The sequence below is a fragment of the Crocuta crocuta genome, unplaced genomic scaffold (assembly GCF_008692635.1).
Source record: "Crocuta crocuta isolate KB4526 unplaced genomic scaffold, BGI_CrCroc_1.0 scaffold273, whole genome shotgun sequence".
Lineage (NCBI taxonomy): Eukaryota > Metazoa > Chordata > Mammalia > Carnivora > Hyaenidae > Crocuta > Crocuta crocuta.
Genome location: NW_027529425.1, coordinates 6656096 through 6662352, shown reverse-complemented (window position 1 = coordinate 6662352; position 6257 = coordinate 6656096). Strand labels below are relative to the sequence as shown.

Below are 6257 nucleotides of genomic sequence, written 5' to 3'. Positions count from 1 at the left end.
CAGAGCCTGGGCAGGCGGAAAAGAATGACAGCGGCTCCCAAATGTTGAGGGGCGCTGGCTGTGTGAACCCCCCCTTGCTCCTGGCCGGTGAGTTAGAGCTCACTTTTCCCAGGTGAGGGGCAGAGTCAGAGGCCGGGCGGATCTGGGTGTCCTCTTCAGAGAGGCGGGGAGTGCTCTGCATGGCCCCCAGCTCTTCCGCTCTTCCTGCCACTTGTGGGCCTGAAGGAGGCTTGGGGCCATCCTGCAGATTCTGGGGTGCCCGCCCACACTGGGGGGGGAATCAACCAGACATGGCACCCCACAGGAGGAGCGAGGACCCTGGGGTCCGGCTGAGCTGGCTCCACATCTTGGCTCCTCCCTGACTTGCTGACACAAGACCCTTCCCCCACCTGAGCCTGTCTCCCCATCTGGACAGCAGAGTCCTGAGCGGCCTGACAGGTCCTTTGGATGCCATGAGATCTCCTCGGTGGTCCATCCCCAGTGCAGGCAGACACACAGTGGGCGCTGAGCAAAGGCTTGTTGTTCTGTCCCTGTCTGTCCCCCTCCTCAGCTCTCAGGGCAGCGTGGGGGTGAGGTATTCACATCCCTGGGTTCACGCCACGAGGTGTCTGTCCCTAGAGCACATCAAATCCCCTGGGGCAGGGTCACAATTTCCGGGGTGGGCTCTGGGGGAGCAGAGGGAGGGGCAAAGCACCCCCAAAGCCCTCAGGCAAACCCACACAGGACCCCCATATCAGGGGCCGGGGAACGCCAGCCAGTAGACTCCAAATACGTCTGAGACTCAGGGCTCTGGTCCAACCCAACACCACAGACACGGGAGTGGGGCCCTCCCCCTTTGCCCTGTCTGAGCCCCACATCTGTGTGCACCAGACGGGGTCGGTGAAGAAGGTCACCTGAGGATGGGACGGAGGAAACGCCCTGGACCCTGAATCCAGCACACAGACACGACTAAGGCAACCCCCTGCCAGCTCTCCCCAGGGGATCCCTGGGTGGTCCAGCTGAGGCTGGCGCCTTGGGGCCTGCGGAGTGGGATCGGCACCCCAGAGGTTGCCCTGTCTTGGTGCCCCGTCACTCAGTCATGGTGGCAGGCTGCCCTGGGGAGGGGCTCTAGCATCCAGGCATTTCCAGGCCAGCCAGGGGCACCCTGCGGCCAGCAGCCCCGCACAGGGGAGGCAGAGGCTGGCGCTCACCCACCCCAAGCGCGGGAACCGGGTCCATGACTTAGGGAGGCCCGGGCACCTCGTCCACTGGTCATGCACACACGAGTATGCTTGGTTCTAACACTTTCACCAAGGTAGGATTCCCACACCATGCACCCCCGCGTGGTACGCTGTCCCATTGTCCCATGCCTCCGCAGGTACATGCGGCCAGTTCCATGACACCTCCGTACCCCCGATGGCAGCCCCTGCCCCGTGGCACCCACCCCCGTTCCCCTCAGAGCACCCAGCTCCCAGCAACCCCTAACCTGCCACATAATTCTGTGGACTTGTGCGCGCCGGATGCCACATAGGAATGGAGGTCATGGGGCCTCTGCCCACGGTCCACACTGCAGCACGCATCTGCACCCTGTTCCTTTCTGTGGCTGAGTAATACTCTGTGGTTCAGGTACAGCGTCCTGGCCTCACCTGCTCACCCACCGGTGGGCATCTGGGCTCTCTCTGGCTTGGGGAATCACACGCAACGGTGCTGTCGGCATCCATGCGCAGTTTTGTGTGCGGCTGGGCTCCCCCTCTCTTGGCCACATGCCCAGGAGTGGAATTGCTGGGTCACATGACTGCTCTGTGTTTAACTGTCGGAGGGACGACCAGAGCGCTTTCCATTCTGCGTTGCCACCGACAGCACACGAGGGTTCCAGAGTGTCGGCGTCCTCTCCAGCACGTGCCGTCCGTCTTGTTAACTGGGGGCACCCTGTCAGCTGTGATGTCCTGTCCCGCTGGGGCTGTGACCTGCACGGACACCAGCTCCCGAGGCACCGTTTCCTGGCTCATGGGCCATCTGTGTACCTTCTTTGAAGAAATGTCCTTTCAGATCCTTGCCTCATCTTAAAAATTGGGTCCCTTGTCTCTTTTACCATATTTTCGAGGCACAAATGCTGTATCGCATATGTGATTTGCAGACATTTTCTCTCATTCTGTGGGCTGTCCTGTCACTTCCTTGCTGCTGTCCTTTGAGACACAAAAGTTGTAGATTTTGATGACATCCAGTTGATCTCTTTGTTCTTCTGTTGCTGGTGCTGTGGGTGTCACAGCCAAGAAGTCATCGTCCAGCCCAACATCATGGACACTTGCGTCCCCGTCTTCTGAGACTTTCGCGGCCTCGGCCATCACGTATAGGTCTTGATATAATGTGAGTCCACCTTTCTCGAAGGGAGGGAGGGGAGCTTCCCTCTCGCGTGTGGACGCCCAGCGTGCTGGCACCGTTGGCTCAAAAGGCTGTCTTTGCCCTACTGAACGGTATCCGTGCCCTTGTCAGAGGCCAGTGGACAGCAAGTGTCGGGGTCACTCTGGACCCCAGTTATGTCCGTGAGCCCCACGATTGTCCTTGCGCTGGCACCACTGTGTCATGATTGCTGCACCTTTGTATTTACTTATTTGAGAAAGAGAGAGAGCATGAGCAGGGGAGGGGCAGAGAGGGGCAGAGAGGGAATCCAAAGTGGGCTCTCGCTGTCAGCACAGAGCCCAACCCAGGGCTCACGACTGTGAGATCTTGACCTGAGCTGAAATCAAGAGTCAGATGCTCAGCTGACTGAGCCCCCAGGCGCCCTTGTGATAACTTTAAATCAGGACACATGCGTCCTCCTCATTATTTCTTCTTTCTCAGGATTGTTTTGGTTTTCTTGGCCGCTTGAACTTCCACTGAATTTTAAGATCCTCTTGTTAATTTCTGCCAAAAAAAAACGTGAATAAATAAAAACCAGGATTTGTATAAAGATTCACCAAATCTGTGGAAATTACGGAGTGCTGACATCTGCCCGATCTAGGAACATAGAGTGTCTTTCTTAAATCGGCCTTGACAGTGTTTCCTGGTCTCAGAGCACACGTTTTGTTAGATTTGTTCCCAAGTATCATATCATCATAAAAATCCTCTGGTGTGGCATCCGCAGGGGATAAAGCTAATACCATGTGGCCGCGGAGCCGGCCAGAGAGGAGGGGGACACTCCAGACAGGTGGTCTCTTGCCGTGAAGTGAATTCCCCAGACATCGCAGGCGTCTGCCTGCGGGGAAGCCATGGGTCCCTTGCCCCGCGTGCCACCTTCCAGGGCCGCCCCGCTGCAGGCAGGAGGCCCCGGTCCTGATGTGGGAATGTTCCTAGAGCCCCCAGGCTTCCCCTGCGAGGGGCCCGAGGGGGCAAGAGGGCTGCGGCACCCTCAGAACCTCATCCCGGAGCCCCCACACTGTCTGCCATGCCACATTCCCTCTGTTAGATGCAGGTCACCGAACCCAGCCTGCTGCTGAGGGGAAGGGACTTTGTCACCACTTTTCTGTGGACACGTTTTAAACCCACGACGGGCGGTGGCCTCCCAACCTCTCTGCTCCAGACCTTCAATCGAGAACCCTGAGTCCAGCAGCCGGAGAGGCAGGAGGGACGCGAATCACAGAGCTATTGGGACAGGACCAGGACCTTCGGGGCAACTGGGTGCCCACCGCTGCCCCCACGCTGCCCCAGAGCACAGCAGCTCCACGCCCCGGTGCCACAAGAGCGGTGGCTGTTCTCTTTCACATGTGCACAGCCCTGTACAGTTTGCAAAACATCCTCCACGACAGTGACAGGATGCACCAGTGGGTCTTTCAGGTGTCACTGTGGTGACACCTCACTGTTTACAGATAAGCAAATGGAGGCCCAGATGAGGAATGTCCCCTCCCCCCTCCGTCGTACAGGCCGTATGGGACAGCCCCTGAACCCAGGACGCACCTGTCTCCCTGCAGCTCTGGTTCAGAGATGGGGCCTCGCCCGCAGCCCCAGAGGGTCCTCTGAGACACGGGTCCTACACAGCCCTCCTTCACCGCCTTAAGAACCCCGGGGTCAAGGACGAAGAGAGTGAAGAGCCGCTCTGGCCAGTGGTCCTAGTATGCTGGACACCTTGTGCTCAGTGACTACACTGCCCCCCCCATCGAGAGTGGGGCCCCTCCCTGGGGCAAGCTTGCTCCTGCATCCTTCTCTCCTCATCTTGTACCCCAGGTTTCCAGACAAGAGTCGGCCCGCCCACCCCTTCCTGCGGCGGCCTCCCACCCACTGCCAGCCCGGCCCTGGTCCAGGCCAGGAGGCACCCTCCCCACCCCGAGTTATTTACTTTCCTTAATAACCTTTTATGAGGGGCCTGCATGGCCTTCAGGAGAGCGGTGGAGCTGGCTCTGGGGTCATCCCTCGGATGTGATTTTATTAACTTAAAGTCGGCCCGAGGCAGGTGAGGCAGCGGCCCCTCCCCGGCCGCATGCTGGCCGCCTGGCCTCCGCTGGAGGTGTGGGTAGCCGGGCCCGTTAATTAAACCCGTGTCCATGCTCTGCCCACGCCTCCGATGGTGGGAAGCCCCGGCGGCTCAGACCCGTGGTGCCGCCACCTGCCTGCTCTGTAGCGCTCCCTGTCCACCTGCCTCTCAAAGGCTCCTGGGCTCTAAAATTTAATCAATTTCCTATTTAATCAAAATCAATCCATTTTATTTAATGCTACAGTTAATCGATTGTATTGAAGTATAATTTATACTCTGTAGAGTGCTCCCACTTTAAGCATACCATCCGATGAGTTTTGACAACTGTATACACTCCTGAGGCATCACCATGGTCCAGACGGGATGACCCTGCCGGAGTCACGCAGGCCACCAAGCGCTGGAAGCGTGGCTGGTCCAAACAGGTGAGAGTGCATGTGAAATATGCGTCAAGTTTGGAAGAGAAGAGCGTCTGGGGAGAAAACTACACTATCTCACTAATGATTTCCACGGTGACTAGGTGTTAAACAGTAATGTTTCAGCACACTGAGTTGATACAATGTAGTATTGAAATTAACGTCACTGTTTCTTTCTGCTTTTTGAATGAGTCCGCAGGCTCATGTGGCGCTGCTGTTGGCCAGGCGGTGCAGAGCGCTCCCTCCTGCCAGAAAGTTCTGCGTGCCTCGCCCTCCTGCTCCACTGCCCGGTAGCCCTGACCTGGGCACTGTCCCTCCGAGCCCACGTCCCACCTGTGAGATGGACTAGGACGTTGCCGCCTGGGCTTGTGTGCGTCTGCAGGGCCCCCAGCTGTGGGCGGGGCCATCACCCGCAGGCACCCCGTGCCTTCCAACTTATGGTTCTCCCTCCTGGTCAGTTCTGGAGGAGGGGGTGCAGGGACGGGGGCACCCCCTGCTCTCAGACGCCCCAGAGGGCCGGACCTCGTTCCGCAGTTACTGGCGGAACACGTGCACAAATACAGGGGGAGGGAGGCCCTTCCGGAAGACAACACACGGAGAAAGAATATGGAATTCCAGAATTCACCTTTGGCTGCCCCATAGAAACCATTGATTGGAGCGAGAATCACCAATAACGTAAGACACAGGGTGTGAGGGGGAGGGCGTCCCCACTGCGCTGGGCATCTGCCCACTGTGACTCCAGCCCCTGCCTGTGTCACAGGAGTCCCCTCAGCCCCTGGCCCACGTCAGGAAGAAACATCACACAGGATGCAGGCCCACGTGGAAGGAGGGGTGTTTGACCGGTGACTTGCCTGGACTGTTTGAAATGTCGATTCCTCGAAAGACAAAGGAAGACTGATTCCCGGCCAAGGGAGGCCAAAGAGACAATCGGAGACCCCTTGAGCATGGGCTGGACCGAGGTTGAGTGGGTGTGCTGGCAAGGATACTGGGCAGGGCACAGGGCCCGAGCGTGGGCGGTGCAGGCTGGGCCTGGGGGCAGGCTACAAACACAGAGTCTCGGGCCACCCCACACTGGCTGAACCCAAACCTGTGTATTTTTAATTTTCTTGACAGTTTTATTGATGTCTCATTGACTTCACATATTTAAAGGGTGTATTGGTGGGGTACCTGGGGGGCTCAGTTGGTTAAGTGTCCCATCTCAGCTCAGGTCATGATCTCACGGTTTGTGGGTTCGAGCCCTGCATCAGGCTCTGTGCTGACAGCTCAGAGCTTGGAGCTGCTTCGGATTCTGTGTCTTCCTCTCTCTCTGCCCACCCCCCCACCAGAAATAAACATTAACATCTTAAGCACTGCCACACTGTTTTCCAAAGCAGCTGCACTGTTCTCCATTCCTGCCCAAGATGCATGCAAGTTTCCAC

The 6257-nt window shown here is 57.9% G+C and overlaps 1 long non-coding RNA gene across 1 annotated transcript; it reads left to right on the top strand.

Annotated features, from left to right (window-relative positions):
• Nucleotides 1-5006: 5006 nt before the first annotated feature.
• Nucleotides 5007-5954, top strand: LOC144227081 (uncharacterized). The gene is made up of 2 exons (XR_013333853.1): nt 5007-5514; nt 5600-5954. It is a non-coding gene; the product is annotated as an uncharacterized LOC144227081 (long non-coding RNA).
• Nucleotides 5955-6257: the final 303 nt, after the last annotated feature.